This window comes from Uloborus diversus, chromosome 7, assembly GCF_026930045.1.
Source record: "Uloborus diversus isolate 005 chromosome 7, Udiv.v.3.1, whole genome shotgun sequence".
Taxonomy (NCBI): Eukaryota; Metazoa; Arthropoda; class Arachnida; order Araneae; family Uloboridae; genus Uloborus; species Uloborus diversus.
The window spans coordinates 105973896-105987337 of NC_072737.1; positions in this window are offsets into that span (position 1 = coordinate 105973896).

Consider the following 13442-nt stretch of genomic DNA (forward strand, 5'->3'; position numbering starts at 1 on the left):
GGTAGTTGTTTATTTTCAGGTTACCGTTACTATCGTGAAAATTCCATCATTCACACAAAACGCTACTAAATGTATCTATCATTATTTTCTTGAGTACTCGATAAGCAACATTTAATCACCGAAATAGTAACCACAATGATATTTTCAATAATCAACAAGTGAGAACCTAAATAAAAATGATTCTTGTGCTTCGTGTAGCGAGCGCAAAAAATAAAAGAGAAATCTCTCTCCGTCTATCTTTTTTCTTTTGCTTTTTCGTTCAAGCGTTTGAATCATTTCCTGTTAGCGGTTATTCGATAGTGTTAGGAGTTTCTTTAAATTTTTAACTGTCGAAAAATTTTATGCGCATTTTATTTTATTGTTATTTTGATTGAAAAGTTGAACGTTTGAGAAACGATTTTGTTGTATCGTAAATTTAATATCCCAGAATATTTTTGGTTGTTCATGTAAGTAATTCATAAGTACATCTACACTTTACTTTCGGTGCGGTTATTTCTCACAAATGATCATTAACTTAACTATGATTATTCAAATAATTACTCGTCTTTAACTTTAAATATATTTGTGACAACTCTTTGATACCAAATAAAGTCTGTAGATATTTATTGTTTTATTCATCTTTAATATTACTTTGTAAAAAAAAAAAAAAAAACTCATCAGTACGCAGAATTTTTTCACAAGTTTTTTACCGCCCCGAGAGTTATTATAATTATTATTATTTATTTTATTTATTTTTAAGAAAAGGATAAAAATTTCACAGGTCCGCAATGTTTTTCATTTGTTTTTACCGACCCGTGGGTCAAAAGAGGTTGAGAAACACTGATGTAGAGAACGATCAGATGAATTAAAGCAATGAGCACTTCTTAACTATGTTGAAAACTCTGAAATATGGTCAAATGCTGTAATTACAAGTTTTAATCATTTCCAGTACTGAATTCATGCAATGTGAAAAGTGTGCAAAGCGTAGACTATCATGAATCAAAACAAAACTATTAAAAAAAGAAAAATACACAACTGTAATAAAAAACGCACACAATACGGAGGAGGGGGGGGGGAGGATCTACAGTAAGGGTGCAATTTCTCTCTCCGAAGGTTCATTCTTTTCACCCCGGCTGCCTACTTTTTGAAAGGTGCCTGTTTTTCACCCCAGTTAGAGGTGCAATTTCGGCTCCGTATTGGGTGCCGCTGGTGAACAAGCGTTTCACCCCTGAAAGGTGCCGAATGCAACCTGTAGTTTTAACAGTGTAAGTTATCGGGCCAACGGTTTCACTTTGATATTGTTTTTGAATTACAAACTGTTGGCGATTGGTAATGTTTAACACGTCGTTTTCAGTTTTGGACTTGGGATAATTTATACACATTATGGTTTCTTCATATGGGATTCATGTTCCTGTTTCAATTTGTTCATTGCGTGACTGCTACACTTCGATATTTTTTAATAATTCCGAATTAAGAATTGTTAATGTATGATGTTTGGAGATGTATCGATGCATGGTAAGTGGGTTCTTCTAACTTTTTGTTTGTTTTCTTTTGATTAGTATTGACATGGGCGCCTCGATGGGACTGTGACTTCCCAAAAACTTTCTCATTCGGAAAATTTTGTCTGCTGATTCGGCAAAATTTGAAGTTCCATTCGGCGAAATTGCTATCATTTGGCAAATTTTTCTCACGATTGGGCAAAATTATCCTCATTCGACAAACTTGGAGCAGCAATTTGAGAGTCCCCCCCCCCCCCCCCCATTTAACTTCGAAGCGGGCGCCCTTGACCTACTGATCTCTAAGGCATTGCTAAGCTGTAAGGTCAACGATTCCACTTTAGTTTTGTTTTTGAATTGCAGATCGTTGGTCTTTGGTGGTGTTTTAACGTCGGTTTCGGTTTTGGACTTCAGCTAATTTATACACATTATGAGATTCTTCTGCCTGTATAACCTATATCAAGAGCTGATGCTTATTTACTATGAATATCTTTTGAATTTCCAAGACGCTTTTTTCGTGTGTACAGTGCTACATCTCAAGCAGCGATTCGAGGTTTCGCACAAAAATTAGTATGCTAAGAGGGCTGCTTAGTCGGAGTCCGACTGATTTCGAGGTATAGGTGCGAGCATCAATTATATACATTTTGTTATGGTTTGTTTCAGTTCGTTTACAAAGTCAATATTGATGCAAATAAAGGACATGCTTGAAAATAAATTCTTAGTTTGCGTTATTCAGTTTTCCATGCATCAAAATAATAAATAATACACATACTGAACTTTCTGCGTAATCAATTTACTGTATTACCCCTTATTAGCCGACATGCCGAAAAGAGTCAACATGCCGGATAATGCGAATTTTGAGGACTTACGATCGGCAGCTTGTTCTGTTTTTGAGATTGACGAGCTACCAATCGCGCCACTGAGCCTCGTAATTTTAACGAAAAAATCGCACGTAAAGGAGCAGAGAGAAGTCTCGCAGGCACTGTATTCCAAATGTTGGTGAAGTGACGGTCTTTCGGCGTCGAGAAATGGATGGTTTTTTCCCCACCTCAAAAATGCTCATTGCGCATAAAGAAGTTTCCCCTTCAAACAGTTCTAAAAAGAGTAAGAGAGAGTTGGTAAGAATAGGACAGCGAGAGGAATGGGTCAGCGTTGCATTTAAGCCGAAATAAACTGAAAAATTATTTCCAGCTTTTCTTGCTACATCTACTGGACAAACTAGAAATAATATTTTAGCAATAAAATGCAGCTGTCTCATCCCTCCTGACTCGCTCCTACCGATGAAGTTACATAGTTGGGAACATTTTTACAAGCGGTAAACTGGGAATTTTAGCCTCACTTAGTTTAAAGAATTCCGAGACAAATCAAAGTGAGGAATTATACAACCTCCAAATCAGTAAAATTGACTATTTAAAAGCTTAAACGCAATTAAATACTAGTCAGTGGCAATTAAATAGTGTGCCTTTTACCTTATAATATTGAGAAGAAATAAAAACTAATTTAAATAGAATTTACGAGTATTTTAAAGCTACCCATGTGTAGCATATCAAATATGCAATACCATTTTTAGACCGTAAAAGGTACGTTTTAGATCCATCAAACGTAAAAAAATAGGGATACAAATCTTTATTTTCCTACAGACATCCGCGGATACGGATACTCGGCTCATCACTAATAACACTTCTTTTTTTTTTTTTTTTTTTTTTTTTCAAATTCTTTTGGTAAGAGGCACGACATAGATATAGAAATAGAAAATTTAATCACAACATATAACTTTCAGATCGAACTTTCAAAAACGTTCTATTGTTCATTTATTATTATTTTATGAATATTATTTATTCATTTATTCATTTTTTATTCATTCTGTCATTTATTTATTTTTGTTATTTATTTATTTATTTATTTTGTAAGATTTAATATTTTTATAAGTTATAAAATCTGCATTCATTATATTTTCAAAGTCTATTAAAAGAAATACTTACCATCAATTGCGCCTCACTTTCAATTTCATTCTCTTTCTCAACAGCGACACTTGGCTATAATTTAATGAAATATACATGTGTCATAGAAATCAATTAGAATGAATTAGATACATTATTAATTTTTACAGAATATATTTTGGGAACGATCTTTGTCGAGTTCTGAAGTGGTATTTAAAAACTATGTTATACCGAAAATAAGCCACGGCCTTATATTATTTTTGTTCCAAAAGATATATCCGGTCAGGGGATGTCTTTTATTCATTAACTTATTAATTTTTAAATCTTTATTTTATTTTATTTATCTATTTATTTTTCACCATAATTGATATTTTGCTCTTCTGTAAGAAAGACATAAGTATTCAAGTTCAATGCAATTAATTCCCGTTGCAAAAACATTCAAAAAGTCCAGGTCTGCGTTGGAATTCAGATTGATAAACTAATATAACACTGTAATTCCTTTGGAATTTTTCATTACCTTATAACTGCATTTTTATACATATCTCTTCCATATACCTTCTTCTCCTCCCCCTCTTTCTCTCGCAAGCAGCAGGGTATTTTGGAAAAAAAAAAATTTTTGTTGACACATTACTGTAAAATTTGAATAAACGATTTTAAAAAAAATTATAAAAAATCTCAAAAAATTCCTTGACACAAAGAAAAGGCGATAAAATCATAAAGGCATTTTTTTCTTAGAAAAGTTGATAAATAATTATTTCTGTAAAATAAAAATTGTCCACTTTCTCCTATCGAGTTTTCAGTGAAACAACATTTACTAAAAACATGCTATAAAAATATGTCACTCAAATACCTGTGGTGATGCGGCAGTTGTGAAATTTTCTGCGTGTACTACCTGGGGTTCGGTCTGAAAAGAAAGAAATGTATACAACAAAACACAGAGATAAATGACGTTTTTAGTTCAACCATTTATGAAATCCAACTACGAAAACCCGAACTACAGTGGACTCCCTCTATCTGAACACTCTCTAATGTGAACACCCAGATATTCTGAACACATTTTGAAGGTCCCGGCGAAACTCCATAGACTTAGCATAGGAGGCTGACCTCTCTGTACTCTGAACACCCAATAATATGGACTGGACACCCCAATATTATCAACGCCATTTTTAACCCTAATCAATTATTATTTCACTATATACTGAACATGTTCACAATCGGTACTCGGGAATCCCTATGAATCATATTGGAAAGCCTGAATTACATTCATGATTTTATCGCCAATGATTGAATGGTATTAAAGAGAAAATGAAAAGAGGAAGAGAAAAATTATTTTCTTGCATATTACTGCATTACATGAAATCATTCAGCCGAGAAATATGAGCCTAAAGTTTCTACCACTGAACTATATTTCAAGAATCCAACTATTGCATCAAGTTGTATTCAAGACCTTTAAAGTAGGTACTATGATTACCTTCAAGCAAAATGTGACTGAGAATCACCCGGAAACATTTCCACTTGGATATTAACACGTACCTTGTATGAGAATACACAATGCAAATGCAGATTAAAAATAACTTCTTTTTTTCCAGGTATGGTACCGATTCTGTACTGTAATATTTTACTGTTGAATGCTATGTTAAACTTTTTAAATTAAAAAAAAGAAACAAATAAATGCAAGAGCTTTGGTCCTACTGAGTTGAGACTTGCACTACTGCACTAGCCACCAATCCAAAATTTAGCACCTATCTCAGGAACTGGTATAGCTCGCTGGGCAAAGTACTGAACATGTCCACTAACGCAATTACAAGTACATGCATTATCCAGTCTCCCTCTGTAATGAACAGTCCCCTAATCTGAGCACTTTTGTTCGGTCCCATGAGTGTTCAGAATGGACAGAGTCCACTGTATTATCATCACAGCTTCAGATGGACAACATAGCCAGAGCAGCCGAGAGCCACGCGGCGCACAGTGGGGCGAAAATGCAAATAAGCGCTTAAAAACGTTTTTAAACCTCTCGCTTGTTGTTTGCACAGGCAAGTTATTATGGAGTTTTTTTTTTTTTTTTCGATTTGTTTGGGCTCAGGGTCCGAAGTTCGCAGGTTTACGCAGCTAATTCCTTTTCAGGGTCTACAGACTATTGATGACTACTAATTAATATTAATTTCAAAGAGGACATAAGAGGACATTTTTTCGTAGTGTTTTGAAAAAAGTAACCTTGAATTCCCAAGTTTTCGGTGCTGATCAAAACCGATTTTCGGTTTGAGAATTCGATTCTTTTTTTTTTTTTTTTCTTTTTGTCCTATTACTATTGTTGGAGACGAGAGAAATTAAATATACCCTCCTTAAATAAGAAAAAAAATATAGAATGCTTGAAAGCATTTTTTTTTTTTAATTCCCGCTCTCTTTCTATGAGTGTTAAATATTATATTCTATGTGTTTCGCCGCTTTTTGAAGTTTCTTCTTCCATTGATTACAACTTTGTTTTCTTTTTAATGTTTGCAAAGTTTTTATTTTTTTTCGCAACCTCTAAAATTATTTCACATAACACTACTACAAATTTAACAAAATAATAATTAAAAAAATATGATAATAAGTTCAGATGATGAGCAATGTACCTTTATAACTGGAAGAGAGCCTCCAGAAGAAATGCTGGGTAGAGAGCTAAAAATAACTCGACAGTCCTCTTCATAGTCCTCCTGAAACGAATAAGTATTATTTCAATCGGTTCAAGCACGAACGCTCTAAAGCAGTTTCTGCCGTGCTAAGCGCAAAAGTCGTATCTGTATCTGAGTTCAAAATGAGAAATTGCCGAAGTTGTGTCCCTTCATGTATTTGATACGGATGCAACTTTTTCAGATTTTTTTTTTTTTTTTTTTTTGAAAATATTTTACATTCACAAATGCCCATGAAACATTGTATTTAGGTAAAATGTGTGGTAAAGAATCACTTGGTGACCATAACTCTATTTTAATAAAAAGTGCAGATTACCACTTTTGTGCTTAGGCCGGCAGAGTAGTTCTAAACGTTTTCGCTTCTAAAGACCACTTGGTATACTTCCGAATCCAAAGTGGACCACATACGATTTTCTCTCTGATATTCTATAGGAAAATACTGATTAAAAACTTTACTCAAACCTTATTTTTTTGTTTTTTAAAGGAACTAATTTGAATGAAAATGTTATGTAAATAATACTGAATATTTAGATTAGTCACAAGCACATTCGCTTGTTTCATTTCAAATGTACATAGTATTTGTTGTGTCTGTTATTTTATCACTTTTGTTTTTTGGCACTTTCTTTAACAATGGGTTTTATATTTAATCGTTTAATAGGGAAATTAAATGAAGTTTGTTGTTTTTTGTCCGTAACTTTTTTCTAAGGTGAAGCAAAGGTTTGGTGCTCTTAGATCACTTCTATCTATTTAAAAAAAAAAAAAAACTATAAAATCGTATTACCAATGAGACGATATGAATTTACAAACAAGAAAGCGCGGTTATGAAATTTGAAGAGTTCCTTCAATTTCTCCAGGATCCCTCATACCCGGACTAGAAGACCATTAGACGACCGGGAGAAGTATACCGTTTCAAACAGAAAAAGAATTTTCCTAATCGGTCCAAGCGTCTTCTAGTAATCGGGGAGGGAGCATAGTATATAAAAGAATTCCAACAAAGTCTGTTATTTAGTATTGCCGTAACTGTAAATTAAACTGAATGCGTCATGAAATATTAAATCTAGAATTCTTGTCAAACTTCAGAAATCGGACACCAGTTACGATATATTTATTAAAGAATATAAATTACATCGTCGGAGAGCAGGAGGGGGAATGGGGGATTTTTGTCTTTAATTCCCCTTAAATTGAACATTAAATATATTTCAAAACTGAAATATTAAAAAAAAAAAAACTTTAATGACTAAATGAAGCTATTTATTAGCAAAAATATATATATATATATATATTTAATTAATTCAACTATTTTCGTAGCAAAATACATTTAACTTACTGATTTGCTACATGAGTAATAAATGCCTTAGTAAGACTATAATTAAAATTAACAGGCGGCGCAGTGAAAATCAAACATCCCCATGCGTGAGAATAAAATATTGTTCAAGACAAGATTCCTCCGTCGAAAAAATGCACCTTCACACCAAAACCACGTGACCTGTTGCGTATCGCGCAGCTGCCGAAAGCTAGTCTACGTAGCCACAACCTATGAAATTTAAAGTTTCTTAGATTTCTGCGGAACCCCTCATCAGATCCAGACAAAATTAACAGGGGACCATCTGGAAAGTATACCCTTCCAAACAAAAAAAGAATTTCTCAAATCGGTCCAGTATTCTTGGAGTAATACGAAAACATACATAAAAAGTCGCAAGACGAAATCAACCTCGTTTTTTGAAGTCAGTTAAAAACTAATTAGAAAATTAAACTATAAAACCCCAGGTGCAAGCCCCTGCGGCTCGAAATAATTTTGCACAAAATTTCAAGGCTGTGAGTGCTATGGGGTCTCCTGGATGCAGTTTTTATTCATTAGCCAGAATCAGAAAATATCTGTTGTCTCACACGATATCTTTTTCAGGGACTGTTGAATAGTAAAAGGACGTAAACGCAAAAATGAACCCTTACCCCCCTTCCCCCACAAAATGCGATTCTTAAAAACGTACCATTTTAAATACTAAAATCCAAAAACGAGCCACACCCAGTGGCTCGACCCATGGGGGCCAAGCCCTGCTGTGCCTATCTCAGCTTTCCTGGCCTAGGGGTCTGGGGTGCACGGCAGATTAGGTGGTCAGTAGAACGCGGTACCCCCAGGGTTTAGTTCCCAAGCAGATGCACCACTGAATGGATGAACGGCTGAGTCAACCACGCCCAACCCGGGAATCGAATCCGGACCTGCGGCGTGGAATCGCGAAGCGGAGCACTGTGTTTCGTTTTCAAATACTAGTAGGTGTAAAAACAACAGGAATCATTGTTTTTTGCTACTTTAATTGAAAATATTCTGTCTGAAAGGAACGACGACACAAAACTAGTTGTACTGACTCAAGATAACGCTTACCAGAGACCCAAGAGATGGGCTTCATTAGGTTTGGAAGCGTGTTGTTGTAGAGGGATCTTATTTCAACAAAAAAGAAACACATGATCGTCATTTTTGGCTACTGTGGTACTTGATTCTTTGGTAACCAGTTTCAATCAAATAGTCGCCAGTTGGCGACTGGTAACCGCTAATATAGAGCTTTAACCAAAAGATGAAGAGTTAATAATTACCGGAAGGACATCCTCAACAGGTTTTACAGTAGATTTACGACGCCTTCCTGAACTCTTTCTGGGCTTTCGTCGCCTTCTAGTTGCCTGAAAAGTAAAACATTCTTTTGAAAACAGAAGTCAAATTACAAGGTATACGCACAAATCACAAAATGCGTATTCAGACAACACCATTTTCGTATGTACCTTTTAGAAATTCTTTAAGCTACTAGAAATACCTCGTCATGGTATGGTGAAGGCAAATTGCCTTTTTATCAGAGAAATTCGCCGTCAAATTTGACGTCTTTCAACAACTTTTTTTTAATGTTTTAGAGGATCATTTAAAATTTTGTGGAACTTTCCATGATTTTTAGTGGCCGAATTTATATTTGGTGAAATTTTAATATTTTAAATAATTCAGATAATTTTGAAAATGTTTCATTGCAAAAGTTTGAATAAATTTGGCTAACTTTTTTTATTATTAAAAGAATTTTAGATTGATTAAATTAGAGGAAGATAAACTTCTTCCACAGCTTATATTCATGTGATTTTTGTTTAAAGATTAAGCTTAATATTTTTAGAAAATTAAGTTTTATATTTATTCCAGCCAAAATTATATTTTCAAAAACTTTTCTTGAGAAGGAAAATAATCCGCTTTTACATTAATTTAAAGTTTTGAACTCAATTTTGAATTCTCACTTTGAAAATAAAATAAGCTGATTTTATACAGTTAAAAGTTACCACAAAATCCAACAGACGTCGCTCCGCGAAATTTGCTCGTTATAACCGAGTGCTCGTAAAAAAACAAGTTCGTAAAAAATCACACACTCGTAAAAAATACTCACTTTGTTTTGATCCCCCCCCCCCCATATTTCTGCTCATCACTAAAGAATTTGGTTCATTTGCCTCAAACTGATGTTTTAGTGTCTCTTTCTATGTTATTGATTTGAGGAATACTCATAGCGTCAAAGCCAAACCTGTCTTTGAAAAAAGCAATTTTCATGACCTCTCGAGTCCCTTCTCCTTCCCATTAAAACTATCTGATTTGTATCACAACCTTCTGTTTCAAAGTACAGTGCTTATGGGAATTAAAACGAACTAGAGTTAATTTATTACCTTAGTTTTCCTTGCTTTCTTCGGTTTGGGTTCCGAATCTGTGCAATCATTTCTGTTCTTTTCATCTTTCACCTAAGCGTAACACACATAAAATTCATACACGTTCTATATAAAATATTGATATTGTGGTAATTGAAAAAGAAATACCAAACAATGAGCATCAATTTAAAATAAGGCATTTAAAAGAACATTCCACTAATTAATGATTAAAAATCCAATTGTAAAAGAAAAATCTGTCAGTGTCAAAGTTCTCAATTGTTTGTTATCTGTAATTTAGTTCTGGTTGCTGTAATGGAATATCGCAATAGTGTAGTGTGAGTTGCAAGAATGACGATTTTTTCTTTTGATCTCACAAAAACAGCACATGTCAATCTGATCACGTGATCAGTTTCAACAATATACACTACCTGGTCATTCGTCACCGGACACACCTCGAAAAGGATAATGGTGTGGTCGCGTTTTTCGTGGTATGGGCTTGGTCCACTTGTTGCAGTGGATGGAATCATGAATGCCGAGTGATACCAAGCAGTTCTTTACAATCCTTCGGAAATGGCCCTTTTCTCTTTCAAACAGGACAATGCACCATGCCATGCGGCACGTCTTATTACTAACTGGTTCGAAGACATCGATGTGGAAAAACTTGATCGGCACGCCCAGAGTCCAGACCTTAACCCCATCGAACATCTTTGGGATGTATTGGACCGGCGCACAGTGTGGCATAGTGGGCAAAAATCCACCGAACTCGCGGGTTTTGAGCTAGGATCTTCTATTATGGCTCAAAATGCGGCAAAATTCTTCGACTATTTCGTAGTGGTGCTACAATTTTGAATTTCTTAACCCCCTAAGACCCGCAGAGCTCAGAATGGAGCCAAGTCGCGATTTTGAAAACTAAAAAGTATGACCATATTATTTCCCTGATAGGTGGCTCAATGCTTAGTATAAATCGAGGAATTGGATGATAAAACACAACTTTTGATCGCTGCCGGGTGTTTAGAAATGCTTTTTTCCACAGTACAAGTCATTAAAAACATGATTTTTCAGGTTTTTCCGTTGAAAAAATGGGTTTTAACGGTTCTCACACATCTCCCGCGCAAGAGCAAATATATATTCTGATTCTAAACTACAACTTTTCAATCATTTCCCAAAGTTCAAAAGGTAAGAACCTCCCTAAAGCACCGAAAAATCGCTCAGTCCGAATTTCAGCTCGAGATCCTAGTCCACGAGAACACATCTATGCAATAGCGGCAAACAGCTTGTTTTATACGTATACATTTATGTGTTTATATTTCGAGAAGAAATCGTCTGCGTTCGAATAAAGACCTTTACATTTAGAATTTCCTAATGCTTTTGATGTTTTTTAAGAAAATTTAATGTATTAAAGTAACAGTTGAGCAAATGTGTAGACGCAAAATTAGTATGTTTGTCTGTTTCCTCGAAATAATTGTAATATCCGAATTGTAACAAGGTATGTTCACTCTTTTACATAAGTATACAAAAGAGAAAACTTTGTCCTCTGTTACATAAATAAGTATTTAAAGAAATTATGTAAATTACATTTTTTAAAATTAGTTTCTGCGTGCAAGACCAACAAAACCACATAAATTTTAATATAAATTCAATAAAACTTTATAATAAATTAAAAATAAGATGTCTTTACTGTTTTTCATACTTCTAAAGTGAAAGCTAATGGACATATATTTGTAAATATTCGTTCTTAAATTAGAGTGAAGTAAAATCATAATTTCATTAATTCTTTCAGTCCTATGTTAAATTTAGCTGTAATTTAACCTATAAATGATGTTGTTAGATACAGCACTGGGGCTAAAAGGGTCCATCTGAGCATCAATTAATTAGTTTAAAACCGTTAAAATTTTAACATGTGTTTTTACATTTTAAGTTAAAATTCCAGCAAAAACACTTATGTAAAATAGTGAACATGCCTTTTTACAATTCGAATATTACGATTATTTCGAGGAAACAGACAAACATACTAATTTTGCGTCTACACATTTGCTCAACTGTTACTTTAATACATTAAATTTTCTTAAAAACATCAAAAACATTAGGAAATTCTAAATGTAAAGGTCTTTATTCGAACGCAGACGATTTATTCTCGAAATGTAAACACATAAATGTATACGTATAAAACAAGCTGTTTGCCGCTATTGCATAGATGTATTCTCGTGGACAATAGTAGGATCTCGAGCTGAAATTCGGATTTTGAGCGATTTTTCGGTGCTTTAGGGAGGTTCTCACCTTTTGAACTTTGGGAAATGATTGAAAAGTTGTAGTTTAGAATCAAAATATATATTTGCTCTTGCGCGGGAGATGTGTGAGAACCGTTAAAACTCATTTTTTCAACGGAAAAACCTGAAAAATCATGTTTTTAATGACTTGTACTGTGGAAAAAAATCATTTCTAAACACCCGGCAGCGATCAAAAGTTGTGTTTTATCATCCAATTCCTCGATTTATACTAAGCATTGAGCCACCTATCAGGGAAATAATATGGTCATACTTTTTAGTTTTCAAAATCGCGACTTGGCTCCATTCTGAGCTCTGCGGGACTTAGGGGGTTAAGAAATTCAAAATTGTAGCACCACTACGAAATAGTCGAAGAATTTTGCCGCATTTTGAGCCATAATAGAAGATCCTAGCTCAAAACCCGCGAGTTCGGTGGATTTTTGCCCACTATGCCACACTGTGCGGCGGCTGAGAGCAGGGCCAACCCGGCCCCGAAATAAGATTGAGCTCTACGCCTTGTTGAAGGAGGAATGGAGCCTGATTCCTGTTGCAACCTATCGTCACTAGGTAGAAAGTCTTCCTCAAAGAGTTGCAGCTGACATTGCAGCAAATGGTGGCCTTACACGCTACTGATGTTGTGTGAGCCCGCTTTACGTGACTTCTATGAGGTGTCCGGTGACGAATGGCAAGGTAGTGTATAGTAGTAATGGTAAACTTATGGCCTGTGAGGGTGGACGGTCAAACAGTGACTCTGATTCAAAAATGCTTTTTAACTGTGATGTTTTGAACTTTTTTTTAATTATGAAAATCTGAACAGACGATTGAAAATTATTTAAACACTAGAAAATCACCCGTCAAAGTATGACGGGTGAAAAATTGCTTCTACATTTGAACGAAGCCATTGCCTGTTTGGTGATATTTTGATAGTTGAAATTGCAACCCTAACTCCAGTGGATTAACCTTTAACTCCAGTAGGTAGCGTTCATTGTTGACCATTTGATCGTTTCTTTATTCCCCTGAAATGACTGTCTTACCAGTAAAACAGTTAAGTTACTGGATCGAGTTCAGCCTTGTCACAATAAAGCCAGGCCGAGGACTGCTGATGGCCTTTGAAAAAAGTGAGAAAGGTGACAAATTTGAAAACAAAAGTGACTAAAAGGTGACAAAAAAAGTAACTAAAAGGTGACCAAAAGTAATTTGTTAAGAACTCAAAAAACAGGAAAGGATTATCTCTTTTTACTGACTTTTACCAAAATAGTCTATATGCTTTTTGTAAAGATTTCTACAGTTTCACTTTCAATAGATGTTTTAATTTTTTCCCATTTTCTTAGTTTCTTCTTCACAATCCTTTCTTTTTTGCTCTTCTTTTTGCTTCTGTTTCAATTCCAAATCCTTTTTCCTTTTACATTCCTCCATGTATGTTGTGTAATT